We start from the raw sequence: 16,010 nt of genomic DNA on the forward strand, positions 1-16,010 counted from the left end.
AGTTACCTTGCTAATCCGGTTTCTTCAAAACAGAAAATAAATATGTTCATGTAAATGCCTGTGGTGGGCAAAAGGGCTTTATGATAGGAAAAAAAACTTTTATTATAACTTCCTTCCCAAAATGTGTTGGGAATTAAGGAGGAGGGGGAATTTTTAAATGTCATGTGTTTGCCACAATAGTTTTATATTTTATGACATATTCATTTGACTCAGGATGTAGATTATATATTTTCACTAAGTACTCTGAGAATTATCTAATTTACTTGCCCATGGAAGCCTCGTCTTTGCTTATTGTTAGTATAATGAATTCAGGACATTTTAAGTTTTCTTTGCTTCCTTTGTTTCTCTCTCTTTTTTTTTTTTTTTTAATTTCTCAAGAGGAAAAAGAAAAGCATCACAAAAGACGCGTATTCTTTGGAACGTTATTTGATACTGAGTTAAAAAACACAATGTTTAGAGATTATCTGAAACAAAACTTTTGAACAGTGCTTGATATTCTTTAAAGTTCTAAACAAGAAAGCAAAATAATGTCACAAAACATTTATTCAAAGAGAAATATTTCAAGGATATTTTCAAACCACCATAAATTAAGCTGTGAATATATTATATTTGAATCTAACTCTGTGCTGAAAAACATAATTCTGTTACTTATGAATTGTGTATGAGTATTTCTTTTTTCCTGACCTATATGGAGAGTCCCCAGGAAAATAAACTTTTCATGCCGCTGTATCTCTTCTTACTGTGGTATGCTAACTGTTGCCAGAGAGAAGGAAATCTGTGCCTAATATGAAACTCCTTATCAATCACGGTACTTAGTTTGCTAAGACATACTCAGGACTAAAGTTCACATTACATCATTTGTTCTCACTGGCCTCTGTCACCTAGAATATCTTACTAAAAGCGTTATTTACATTTCATAACTCTAACAATAATGGGAACGAGCTAATGACTTGACCTAAGATTACAATATGAATATTATATAAACTTTCTAATTAGAATATTCTTAGAATGCAGAACATTTCATTACCTGCAATTTTATTATATGTAACACTCTGCTTATTAACTAGGAAGCATTATTTGGTTTCTTGTTTATTTCTGTATCTAATCTCTGGCCAGTTTATCTTGATTTACAAAGCTGCACATAGTTTTGAAACTGGTTTATTTAGGGTGGATCAACAGTAGAACAAAACAGGTCTTTGTGGGAACTTGTCCTATGAGTGATGTATGAAGCAGTATAAATGGAGATGTTGTACACTGCTCACATGACTAACAGGCACTACCACAAAATTAAACTTGATTTTCATGTGGTAAGAAATGAATGACAGTAAGAATGAGAATAGCACTTTCACTTAAAAATAGTTGCACAAAGAACGAAAACTGTACCCCTTGTTTTGCTATATTTTGACGAACTAGAAAAAGTGAATTCCGAGGACGTGAGCAATGAAAGTTAAGTTCTAGTTCTAGGAATCATTTTGCTTGGGGCAAAGGAGATGGTGATCCTACCTTACACCTATGATGTTTACAACTAACCTTGTAAAATTGGCAACAATTTTAGCATGTTCTTCATGGTAGGAGATCATAGGTTATTAAAGTTAAGATTTAAGCATGTCCAAATATAAAATCAAAACTTAGTTTTATAAGTACAAAAGCCTTTAAATATCATTTAATTTAACAAGATTCTTTACAGATCTTTAAAGGGAAAAAACCGTCAGTGTAAGATACCACTGAACTTAGGAGACTTAAAGAAGAAAATCTTATTTATTAAGTGAATATATTTTTTAAAAAGTTAGAATAAACTTAAGGTGTATCAAATGATACTCCTACTTAATTTATACATAAAGTCTTAAAATTGTCTTAGCCACCATTAATTCATACATATTTTATAGTAAATGTTGTTATCCCTGCTTTAAACATTCTGCTGTCAGACAATGTGTCTTTGGTAATATAACATGGCAATCCCAAAAAGAAGGTGGGTGAGAACTTCAACTCTCAAGAAGGTAGCAAGAGCAAATTATAAATATAACATCTGTATCAACATGCTGATGCTGAAAAATATTTAATAAAAATATAAAGTATCATTTATATCAACAGAAGGATGATACTGTTGTGTGTGGGGGGATTTGAATACCATTCAAGAGCAACTGATATAATTTTTCATTAGGATTTTTGGTACATGGTAATTCTTTCAGAAATGCTAAAGTAAAACAACATATTTTACTTCCCTTCATTAATTAAAAAATAGATTTAAAAAATGAAATTCTCAAGGAAAATGCCAATTACAACTACTGTTGTAAATCCACTTCCATGGAATGGTCTTGTTCTTTCCCCTGTGCATTTTCCCTCCCCACAAAAATAAGGTATTTTATATCTTATTTAATTATATTAAAAACATATCTTTTAAGATTTTCTAGTAACAGTCCATTAATATAAATTTAATTAGAGGATAAAAGATCTCTGGATTTGGGAGTGAGAACTTATATGACTAATAACAATAATATGAAAATCTGTCTTGTAGAGGTCGTGACTTTCAAATCATAAACTACTTTAAGTCTTTTAAATAAGTCTAGCACATTGCTGGGCATAAAGTATCTTACAAAATAAATACAAGCAAAAAACAATGAGGGAATCAGATCGAGGGGGAAAAGAAGGTAGGTAGAGAAAATTACAAAGCGGTCAGGAGTGCTGCTGGGAAGTACACTAGCTAAAGATGGGCCACAAGGTGAGATTTGAGCTTTTTAGCAGCCAGGAAAACAGAAGTTCTGCTCCCCTCCTACCTGATTCAATGTCTGTAACATGCTAAAATCCAGTTTCTCAAAAACAGCACAATTATTCTTGCTATTTAAACGCAAAGTTCCATCTTTACCAAAAAGGATACCATTTGATATAGTAAGTAATGGTCCCAAAAATATCCTTACAGTACACGGCATTTTCACAGAACTATTTTCTACCTGGGTTCTCAAAGTATGCTGGTGTTATATAATGCTAAACATAGTATGGTTAAAAAAAATAAAGTTATTCTCAGGGATGCAATGTAGGTACAGATGCCTGATATTCATAGGATCTATAGAAATACACTGCATATCACAAGGCTATCTTCCATAAATAGTACTCAATTGAGTTCTAAAAACATTCACCTCTAATACAAAAATTTTCAAACATGCAGAAAAAAGTTAAAACAATAATATTAATACATAGCCATATACACACTGTCTAGAGACAACTGTTAATATTTTTACCTATTTGCTTTTTATACATGTATACTTAAGTTGCAGACATGAAGACACTTCACCTCTTTATCATATATATCCTAGAAACAGACTTTCTCCTACTTAACTACAATATTATTACTGCACCTCAGAAAAATGAAAAATAATTCTTAAGGTCATTGAATGTTACCAGTCTACATTAAACTTCCCTCAACTGCTTCTCCTACCCCCCAAATCAGTATTCAGGTACTGTTTGTTCTCTTTTTATCTAGAAGGGTCTCCTCTATTACATGGATGTTTTTGAAAATACCAGGTAGACTGTCTTCAAGAATATCCCAGGCTGTGAATGTCTGATTGTTTTCTAATGGTATAATTTAACTCATTGATTTATCTCCTGTTTTTCCATAAAGTGGAAGTTATATTTAAAGGCTTGATTAGATCCATGTTTATTTTATTTTATTTTTTTTGACAAGAATAGTTCATATGTGCTGTTGCTGTGGACTTCGTATTACTCCAAGTCAGGAAGCATAAACTGTCCAGTTCTCGCCTAGTCAGCAATGCAAAGTGTGACTGATCACTTGGTTAAAGTGGTGACTGCCCAGATCTCTTCGATTATATAAAGATTAGCAATAATCTATGGGGGTCGTGTCAACATACTATTCCACAATAACATTTCACTTCATGGTTTTAGCATCCATTCAAGATCTTTTGCCTGAATAAATCATTTTAAATAACTTTATCATAACTTTATCATTCTTTCTACATTAAATTTTTTTTAAAAAGGTTGCCAGCTAAAGTCAGTTTTGAGGTATAATCTATTTATAGCAAAAATTCATCCCTTTTAGGTATATAGTTCTATGAATCTGACAACCAAAATATAGAACATTTCCATCACTCTAAAAAGTTCCCTCATGCCCCCTTGTTGCCAATCCCCTCTACCACTCCCCAGGCAACACTGATTTTTAAAATCTGCTATTGTTTTGTCTTTTCCAGAATGTCACATAAATGGAATGATAAAGTAAATAACTATTTGAAGAGCTCATTCCTTTTTATTGAATGGTATTCCATTGTGCTCTAATGTTTATGAAGTCACCATTTGAAGGACATTCTGAATTGTTTCTAGTTTGAGGTACTAATAAATATTTGCATACAAGAACTGACATCTTAACAATATCATGTGGATAGATTTTATTTCTCTTGAGTTAATATCTAAGAATGATATTGTTGAGTTACATTATTGTTTTATGCTTAAATTTATAAGAAACTAAGTTTTTCGAAGTGGCTGTATCATTTTGCATTCAAATTAGCCATGTATAAAGATCCAGTTTTTCTGTACCCTTTCTAGTGCCTGAAATTATGTTTTTATTTTAGCCATTCAAAAAGGTGTGTAGTGTTCTCATTATAGTTTTAATTTGCATTGCCCTAATAATAATATTGAACATCTTTTCACACGCTTGCTTGTTATCATGTATTTTCTTTAGTGAGGGTCTATTTAAATCTTTTGCCCATTTTTTAATTGAGTTGTTCCTTTTCTTATTATTGACATGTGAGGGTTCTCTATGTATTCTAGATACCAGGCCTTTATTGATACATATTTTGCAAATATATTTTCCCAATCAATACTTCTAATTTCATTATCTTAGCAGTGTCTTTCTAATAAAAGACCTATTTAATTTAATGAAGAACAATTTTTCAATTATTTCTTTTATGGATCAGGCTTTTTGTGTCAAATCTAAGAAATCTTTGAAGAATCATGAAAATTTTTACCTATTTTTTTTCTGGAAGATCAGTAATTTTAGTTTTTACATTTAGTGTATATAATGATCCATTTTGAGTTAATTTTTATAGATGGTGTGGTGATAGAGTGTCTTTTTAAAATGTATATAGATGTCCAAGTTCCAGCACGATTGAACTGCATTTGTAATTTGTCAAAAGTTAAGTAGCTGTAGGTCTATTTCTGAACTCAATATTCTATCACATTAAATCTATGCATCTACTTTTTCACCAGTAACACCTTGTCTAGATTACCGTAGCTTTACGGTTTTGAAAACAGTACTGTACGTCTTCCAACTCTATTCTTTTTTAAAATTGTTTTGGCTATTCTAGTTCCTTTACTTTTCTGTATACATTTTAGAATTTCAACAAAAAAAGCCTGCTATGATTGTGATTAGGATTATATTGAAACTATATAAATTTGGGAAAGAACTGGCATCTTAACAATATTCAATCTTCCGATCCACGAACACTGCACATTCCTGGATAAACCCCACTTGTCTGTGACGTACTGTCTTTTTTATTTACTGGTGAATACAATATGCTAATATTTTGTTGTTGATTTTTGTGTCTAAGTCCAATGAGGGATGTTGGTCCACAGTTGTTTTGTTTTTTTTTCTTAAAATGTTTTTGTCTGGTTTTGGTTGCTTGAGAATTCATGTGTATGGATTAAAAGGACTTAAAACAGGAGTAAAGATGTTATATATCTTAGAAGAATACTAGAATATTACAAATCTGTAGCGTAAGCCCAAATCCACATTTTTAAGTGTTTCAAAATACATTTACATGTTTAAAGTTGTTTTTTGTCACAAACTCAGAAAATATTTAGCCTAACTAGATGGAGCTCAATTTCTTATAGGTTAACCTTTGGTTTGATCATATTCAGAGAACACTTTTAGGAATCAAATATATAGTGAATAATTATAAGTGGGGCAAAGGAGAGAGCAAAGTTCAAACTTTACAGAGAAATCTCTTTGGTATTCTGTCCAGAAGTCTGTGAACTTTGTTCATCTCCCTACTACTTGGGTTTGCAACTAGTTTTTTCCCTTTAATTCTTTTTTTTTCCCCACTGTGTATTAACAGTGATACATTACATTGTATGATTTTCTTATAACAAGAATGTATTACTTTTGCAGATAAAAAATAAATTTAATGATCAATTTTATAGATTTAAAACAATTTGAGCATTTATATATAAATGTTCACATTATAGAAATTTTATAAAAATACATATAAAAAAATACAAGTCTCATCACTGAGATTCTATACTCCTAGCATTTCAAGCACACATATTTACAGAAATTTGCATTTTTTTTCTGTACATTATAATTGTACCTTTCTTCAACCAAGTACATAATTATTTGGATGCTGAAGCAGATGTTTCCTAATATTATCTATAAAAATTTGCTTTGCTTTCTTATCCAGTCAGTTAAAATTTTAGAAAGAACAAAAGACATTGTCATTTTCCTTTTCAAAAAGGGAATTAAAAAGTATTCTTGCTATGATCAACTTAATATCACATTTACTATAAATGGAAAACCACTACTATATGATCCAAGATATCAATATTGAGTTCTCTTCACTTAAAACTTTCAAACTTACAGACTCTTTTAATAATGTGATAAGGCGCAATAGTTTAAATGTCTATTATATACGCTCAGAAATACCTTATTTGCAAAAATTCCTGAGTCTTACTATTTTTATGTATTTTGTTATTTCACAAAATGAGCTAGTCATATAAATTGCTCAGAAATACTTTTGAAGTTAGTTCTAGTAGTAAAATTGATTTTATTGTCATTTAAGGAAAAATATAAAACCAAAGTTACTATGGGCCTAGTTCTTTTTAGGGAACTACATGTGTTCAGTGTAGTTAATTAGATTAGCTATCAACATATATAAAAATTTTTCACAAAAATTTCAGCCCAAGTCTCCTTCAAGCAAAATATTACTCCAGTGTTCTAAAATACCTGATACACCCAGAGGCTTAAAACAGTAAAATATTGCTGGTTAAAATCAGAATTGCTTCTCAATTCTGATTGGGAAGGCACTCACTAATCAAACTAACCTCAGAGATGCCTAAGACAGATGGTTGAATCTAGTCTTTTGTGATTTAGTTTCTACCTCCACCTACTCTCAATCTCTAATTACAGCTCTCTAAAACAGTTTTTCTTGGGGGAAGTAGGTTTTTGAGATTTAAAAATGTAGTATTTAAATTATAAAACCAAAATGTTGTAAATCCTATCCTCTATTTCAGAAAAAAAATTTTAAATCAGAAATATGAACTTCCCCTTTAAGATGGGACAAGCTTTGATTAAATAAAACTTGTAAAAATAAATACATACATACTTGATATATATATATATACATCAAAGACATAAATATGAGTAATCAATATTTGATTTTTTTACTATATAAAATTCTTATTAAAAGATACCTAAGCTATTAAGTGAGGTATATTTCTACTGAAATAATTTTCTTCCCTGAAGTCTAATCCATCCTCTTCATATTTACTCTATACGCATTATAAGTCCTTAAAACACCAATATCAAACTGAGAAAGTAAAAATATATACTAGAAATACTCAAAGTGCTCCTCTTGTTCAAAACACTTACAATATATGCTTTTTCTAGTCAAGATATAATATTTGATTCCCTCTCCCACTTTTTTTGTTGTTGTTGTTATTGCTGGCATCTTTAACAGGCAACATCTGTGAAAATAAACAATTGCATTTTCATCCGAAGACTGAATATAAAATGAGTTCTGATCATCCCAAACAGAGGACTATTCTCTCAATAAGCGGGTAGAGCTATTGTCAATTACAATTATACAGAGAAGGTTTATATAGAAACTACCCAAACTACCTATTGATTTATTTCAGCAGCCAAGCAAACTACCCAGATTTTCATTGACAAACTTAATGCAGACACTTAAATGGAGCCACACCTGCTTACAGGCAGAAACATGTTAGTGCAATTTCATCTTCTGGCAGTAGAGAAACCTATTAAGAAAGCAATTTCTTTTTTCAAAAGTATGTATTACTCATTTACTTTTAAGAAAAATTTTAAATAAGTTGGTACTGTGTATGTTAACAAGAAAATATTTCTGTAAGATTTTAAGAACCAAAACACTGCATCAATAAGTCAATCACACCTTTTAGAACAAAGAGCACTCTGGTATGAAGATTTTTAATTCTCTCCATTTTGTTCTAAGAGGCACAATTCAAAAGGACATGTTATGAATGTTAAATATTTTTACAGAAGGACCAACAATGCAATACTAAAAACAAATTATAAGAAGAACACAGAAGGAATTATCTCCCAACAAGAGAAATTTTGCCTTTCAACAGTTAAAACGCAAGCACTTAGTATTTTAAGATAATGTGCTTTCAATCTGAGGATCTTTGAGCCATCCTACTATTAACTATAGGACATTTTTAATAAATAAGTACTAAAGAACAATTTCTCTAAATGAAAATAAACAGCTTCATTGTCAGAGCAGTTCTATAGGAGGTAAGCCTTTGCTTCCTCAGAATTTTGCTGTCAATGGCCAAAATGTCAATGGTTTTATTTAGGAATAATTTTTGTGTTTCCTGAAAAAAGACTTACCTTACAAAGAAGGATTATACCCCTAACTCCATTTGCTCCTTCTCAAGAGTCTTTGCTAATAATTCTTCCTCTTTTTATCCCTTAAAAATATTCATTCCCCAATATTTAATCAACTCACACTCATTCACTGTCTCAGTATCTCTCTTCAACCTAGGTGCCTGTTCAGTGCTCCTTTCTTTTCATACTATTTATTCTTGGTCAACTGAACCTGTATCTATAACCTCAGCAATGAGCTCAGTGAGGACTACATCCAAAACTATGTCTCTCTGCAAGTCCTGATGTCTCAGACTGCATGTAGGATATCCATTTTCCTCCTCAGGGAAATCCCTGATATACCTCAAATCATGAACTAAACAGCAACCACTATCTTAACAATAAAATCTGTTCCTCCTTTGTCCCAAACTGCATCTTTAAAAAGTTTTCTTGTAGGCTCAAGTATCAAAACTCAGGTCACCTTTGACTTTTCCCTGTCCTTTTACCAAAATGTCAATACTGACAAAATCAATTTTTCCACAATATCCCCAATTCCGGCTTCTAGTTTATATCCTGCCTCCCGCTTCCTTATATCAGGTCCTCATTTCTGATATGTATTATTGAAGTAGCCTGCCAAATGTAAAATGGATTAGAGAGAAAAGTAAAAAGAAAAAGGGAGACCAAACTGTCAACAGTTATGTTTTAATATCTGTCCATATCCCTCCTCTGGTCGGAGACTTACATATGTTAAGGCACTCCCACGACTGATATTCAGAACTCTACACAATTTGATCCCTACTTTCTTTTCTGGTCCTATCACCTGTTTTTCCTCCCTATTCATTTAAGCACTCTCAAGTAAATAAATTTGGTAGTATAGAAACTGCACTCTGTCTCCTCCTAAGTCTGTCTACAATGCATCTTCTTTTGTTCTATATTTACGTGTTGAAGTTTAATTCTTCATCCAAATTCCAGCTTTACCTTCTAAGCAATTGCCCTAGATCCCTTGTAGTACTTCCCATCTCACTCAATTCAGAAGATACATAAAATACTCACTATGGCCAGGTATATATTTGATACTGAAGATACATCAGATACATAAATATTTGAGGTTTTTTTGTTTGTTTGTTTTTAAAAAAGAGGTAAGGTCCATGTCCTTGAGCTCTTATTATACTGGAGTATCAGAGATAAACAAAGGATGCTTTGAGATCATCCTCTACTGAAAAAAGTCCAAGTGCCAATGCATAGGGAAGGCTTCATGGAAGCATAAGAAAGTATATGGCCCTTCTGGTAAATTGCAAGCAGTGAGGACCAGCTGAATAACAGGGTATGAGAAGGGAGGCTTGAGCTAAATTATAAGAGAACTTGTTTGCTGAGCTAAAGAATTTAGACTCAAACATGGATGGGACCTGATTGGATAAAATCCTAAGCAGCAATTAAAGAGGAAAGACAGAGATCAGTAAGGAAGCTGCTGTAGTAATATAGAAATGTTATACGAAAACATTAATTTGGCTGTGGCAGTGGGATAGAAAGATGGGCACAGACATGGGAAATAATAAAGATGAAGAAATTATCTAGATTCAGTAAATGGGTAGAGAAAAGAAGACTGCTATAGTTGGGTGAAAGCCAAGACTCTGAGGAAGAATGACTTTTAAGCCAGTTGTCAAATTCTGGGGTATATAAGACCTAACTGGAAAGCATATTAAAAATCAGATTTCTAGACCCCACACCCTGAGATTGTGATTCAGGAGCTTCTGTTGCACTGACCACACCTTGAGAACCTGTGGTTCAGGGATAGAGGAAGGCTCTGGACCAAAAAAGAGCTCAGACAGGATAGGATAACAACCACTTTCCGTCCCACTTTTCCAAGATAGACCTAAAGGCACAAACCAAGGCAGTATAATCCTTGAGAAGCCAGTCACGTAGACTAGAGTATCAATTTGAGTATCAAATATGGGAGAAGGTAATTACCAGAGTAGTTTCTTGTGTGGTTTGAGGACCAGGTATGTTAGAATGACCTGGGAGGCTTAATAAGCATAGTGATTCCTGGACTGAACTGCAAGATCTACTGACTGAGAATTTCTGGCAACTGGGATCTGCATTTTATTTAACCTTTCAAGATGACTCTTAAGCATGCCAAAGTTTAAGAACCACTACCCTACATAACTACTGCAAGTTTCTAGAGAAAAGAACGTTTCCTACTTCTGAAACTGAGAGTACTATTTTTAAGGAGTTGATATATTTTTCTTTACAAAGTTATAATTATTATAGTTGAAACACCACTGGTTAGTATAGGTAAGAAATAATAAAATTTATAAAGTATTTTTTGCTTAAAAATCAGCATTCACAGTTAATTATATCATTTCTTCACAACTCCTTGGGAGACAAATAATAGTATACCTTTTTTTTTACAGATGAAGAAACAAATTCAGACAGGTTTTTCAATCTGCCTGATTGATTATACATCTAGAAAGAAATATCAGAGCTCAAGACCATGCCCTCTTGACTCCAAATTCCATTATTCTGTCCCACTATTCAATACTGCCTCTATTTTAGAAACTAAATATTTCTAGTTTCACCGCTGACAGCATCACTTCCTTGGGAAGATGCATTCTGATTTCCAACCAAGTGACTTAAAGAAACCTTTGAAACATAGTGTTGAAACTAGACTATTTGCATTCTAATTTAAGAAGCTTTTCTAAGATTCTATATCAAAAGACACATTCCTAAAATGTAATTTACCCTAGATTTTTCACTCTGTCTAAAGTCCCTTAATTCAGACATAGTTTACACTGGTACAGCACTCTATAGAAACCATCTGTGTTCTACTTATGGTCAAGGAAAATGTAATGTATATCAGCAGTTTCTAGCCTTTATTACTATTGCTAGAACTCATGCCAAATCTAAACATATTGAAAGCTAGAAAGTTATTTCTTTGCTCTTTCCTATGTTTTAACCTTGCCTTAGTTATGAGATCAAATGTCAGACCAAATTTCAATTAACTATGAAATCTAAAATCAGGAACATTCTGGGAAATCCAAGTAAGTGCTAGATTAGTGATTCTGAGCCTTCTTTCTGCCTCTACTATTCGCATCCCCATGTTACTCTTATCACCAAAAACTGAAAATAATATTGTCTTAATTAACAAGAGAGTAGTAGTATCTGGGGGAAGGACAGAGAAGAGAGATCCTGATACATTCTCTCCTAACAAAGGATGTCTATATCAAAACTAGAGGAGATAGAGCTAAATGATGTGTTTCTATCGTCTCAAGAGATCTTCTACCATACTTATAATTTAACTTCCTGCTTGGCTGTTTATAGTTCCTGGTCAATGTTCTTTTGCTTACTCATGTCCTTGAGTGATTTCATATACATGGGACATGTCTGTACTTTGGAAAGGTGTCTAGACAAAAGCATGCTTAGGAAAGTTGTTTATGTGCTTTATTACAAAACAGGTCTTTTTGGTTTTCATTACAAAAATAAAACAAACTAATTTTTACACAAAAGACTGCTATCATAAATCCATAAACCACATTCCTAATCCTTTATATAAATTCTTCCTGCTGCTATTCTTAGAACATTCCTCTGGCTAGGGGCAGGCATAATTATCTTCATTTTGCAGATGAGAAACCTGAGGCTCAGAGAATTAAGAGATTTGCTTGAGGTCACACAATTAACCAGGAGCAGCAGAGGCAAAACCCATAAAAAAATGCCTTTTAGTTTAGGGCATTCCATTAAAGTTACAAGTAGAAAGTGTTTCCCTATAGCTTTCAAGGTTTTCTACATATTAAAAGGAAAAAAAAAAAGCATATAATTTTGCAAAATACACATTTAGATTTGTACTGTGTTTTGACTCAAAATCTAGCACTGGTACACTGTTTTGGAAACAGGGCCAAACCTGCTGGCTTGTTCCTAAGGTAATCTTGCAGTATTATACATTATTTGTTTAAAAAGCACAAGACAATATTCCAAAGGTAGAGAAATTCATTTAGAAAAGAAAAAGTATCTTTGCTAAGCAATGTTCTAAAAAATTTACTTTTCTGTATGTTCTCCACAGGTTTCAATACAGTGAGATCTAGACAATAAAGGTTAACTAAGTGGTGAACCGCATGTGTTAACTATGTACAATTCAACTGGAATGCAAAAAGCCCAAGGAGCAATTGTGTAGTGCCATGAGGCAACACACATGTTTTTATTAGCACTCATTAAGTTAGTCACATTTTGAGATCTTGTCCAACTGGTATGGTATGCCCCAAGTTAGTGATCTTAAAAGAGACAAACTACTGACTGACCATTGTCTAACAATGTTAAACAATGTTAAACAAAAAAGAATATTTCCTAATAGCATATTTTAGAACCTTATAGATTTACCTTTTTCAAGCATAATAATTGGTAATGTCTACAAACCAAATGATTTTATCTTTTAAAATAAATCAACATTGTAAGTTATATGCTTGGGGGCAGGTATATAAGAATAATTATCACATTGAAGCTAGTTAATTTCTTCAAAGATGGCCTTGTTTTGGTCATATAAATATGTCATAAGAATAACCTATTGATGCTGACAATTGATTCAGGAGTCAAGTCACATCAGGAAAACATTAGGCTTGTGCCATGACTCATTTAGGTTCGAGCTCAGTATTCACATGCGACTTACTTCAGTTCAAAGCATTTCTCACTCTTAAAAGGTAAATAAAGATGTTCTTGATAAGAATATAAAAAGCTAAGTAATAAAATTAAGGTATATTCTGAATGACAAATGCAAATCACCTGTAACAAAATACTACTACATTTTATTTATATCGATTTTTTAAAATTGATAATGCTTCTCATTTTATTCTCATACCATCCCTTTGTGGAAAAAGTGGCACTGTTATTTATTTTTATTCTCTGTAGAGTTGATATAACTTACCCATGATTATAGAAAAAGTGACTCAGTAGCCATACCAGGAGCCTGAAGAGTCTACTCCTGGTATTGCCCTGACTCCAAGCTTAGGACTCCTTCCAGCATTTCAAACTATAAAATGTGTCACGGGTTAGAATTAAATACAGCATGTATCATGGCTAACTCTCTGCTGTCTATAAGAACAATTTGAAAAAGTATGAGTTAGTAAGTATTCACACTATACTAGACATCTCAAGGATTCAAAAGATTTATGATGCACAGACTTCCCTACAGTGCTTAAAATCTAGTTGGAAAGACGAAAGTAATGAGCATAAAGTAAATTTGGAGAGCAAGCAATTATTTGCTAGAGTTAAAATGGTGTTTAAAACAAGAGATTAACTGGTGGGCTTTTTCAAACTGGGGCTTTCAGAAGAATTTAGATAAAGTGGGGGTCACCAGAGATCCAAAGCTGATTGGTAGCCTTGCAGATTCAAAAACTATCCTTTTATTCAGTCCAAACCCAATATGACAAAGTGAGGAAGTCATGTATCTGGTATCTCCACCACTATTTATGGTTAATTTGCAAAGGTGTCACAGAATGGGAAAGGTATTTTATGTTTTCAAAGACCATTGTTAATCTTAAGTAAGTAGGTCTTCAAAAGGTTTCAGATCAAAATCTAAAGCAATACACGTTTAATTTAAAACAGCAGCAACTCATCTTCCTTCAGATCTTCCTTGGACTTCTTCCAGTCACATATTAAAACTAGAAATAGGTTCATCCACAAACAGAAGCGGGAGTGATTACGTACAGATATTCACACAGACCACTGTGTTTCATCCTTTCTTGAAATTATATGACTTGATAATGCACAGAGAATAAGGTGATTTAGATAACTGCTTCTACAGAGAGGAGAAATCTCATGTTTTAACGCCAGCTTATCTGAATAATAGAATTTAACTTTTTACTTTACTAACGGAAATAAAAATACATCTCAAACCCTTAATTCGGCTATTTTAAATCAAAAGCTTTTTTAATTGTAAGAAGGTTTTGGTAAATTTACTAATTTGCTCACTATTGCTTCTTGTACACTGGTCTTATCTCCCCAGCTAGACTATTGACAGCCTGAAAGCTAGAATGAGGTCTTATTTTCATCTCTGCATTGCCTGCCACAGACACTAAGCAAATATAGGCAATCAGACTTTAAAACTTTGACAGTAATACTGATTTTTCTTCTATATGGCTTCTCCATCACCCAAACAAGACCTCTAGCTTGCTTTTATTTTTTAATTCTCGGATTTGGTTGAAATCTGGAACTATGGGTGTAGAGACTGTCTTCCAAAAAAATTTTCTTCTTCTATTTCATGATCCACATATAACAACAGCATTAACTTTTACCATCATATTATCAATCATTAAAGTTAACTCAGCTTTACTAGGTTCTTGGTTCACATATCTTGTTATATTTGGGAGTACAGCCCTAAATATATACATATTTTCTGGATAAACTTTTAGTCTGGATGATTCTTTTGCCCTTATATCTGAGCCATAGCTTAGCTCTATAAAGAATTCTAAATTAAAAATACTTCCTTTACAGTACTTGGGAGACCTTACCCTGTTTTTCAAAAGTAGCAGATGAGAAGTCTGATGTACCTACAGGATTAGAGTTGCTTTATGGCTAACCGCTTTTTCCCCTCTCTCAAAGCTGTTAGGGATTTCCATCATTGGAGTTCAAAAATATCATCACATGTCTAGAACCCATCTATCTGAATGCCTAAGATTTTCTTCAACTTTGTGAAATTTGGGCTTTCTTTACTTTTTATCATATCTTCCTCACCCTCCTTGCCTTCTGGATTTCCTCTAGACTTACCTAGCTCAATCTTCCATATCTCAAATTCTATTTCATCATTTTTATCACTTTGGCCTTTTAGACTAGGTTTTAGACTAAGCCATTGGCTTGCTCTCTCAAATTTCTAATTTAGTCTTTATTCTTGTTCATATTGCTGCTATTCAGCCATCCTATTAAAATATTTACTTTACATTTCTACAATTACAGCTGCAGTTTTAAGAAACAGACTTTTTTTTCCCTAACGGCACTCTATCTTTGTCTTATGGATATTGAGAGCTTTTCGAATCACTAACAATAGATATCAATTATACTTTTTTTAAGTTCTCTTCTGTGTCTTATATTACCTCTGTTAAACAGGTGTGTGAGATAGTTTCTAATTGCACATCTCATGGTTTTGGTTTTCCTAAATTGTTTAGTGCTTTAGTAGTCTGCTCATATTTATAAATGAGAGCCTAGATCTGCACTATCAAATATGGTGGCTACTATCTACATGTGCCTATTTAAATTGAAATAAATTAAATAAAATTAAAATACAGTTCTTTAGTTGCACAGGTCACATTTCAAATAATCAGTTTGTGCATGTGGCTAGTGGCTACCAAATTGTATAGCACTGATATGGAATACTTCCATCACTACAGAAAGTTCTTCTAGGTAGTATTGATATAAAATAAGCAGTATCAAATACAGAATGAATGAATGAATTACAAAAGAAGAATTCAGGTAT

The 16,010-nt window shown here is 32.6% G+C and overlaps 1 protein-coding gene across 1 annotated transcript in view; it reads right to left on the reverse strand.

The window, feature by feature from the left end:
• Positions 1–16,010, reverse strand: part of CUNH9orf85 (chromosome unknown C9orf85 homolog) — a 41,097-nt gene that overhangs the window by 16,713 nt on the left and 8,374 nt on the right. The window lies entirely within an intron of this gene.

Source organism: Pteropus vampyrus, unplaced genomic scaffold (assembly GCF_000151845.1).
Source record: "Pteropus vampyrus isolate Shadow unplaced genomic scaffold, Pvam_2.0 Scaffold186, whole genome shotgun sequence".
Taxonomy (NCBI): Eukaryota; Metazoa; Chordata; class Mammalia; order Chiroptera; family Pteropodidae; genus Pteropus; species Pteropus vampyrus.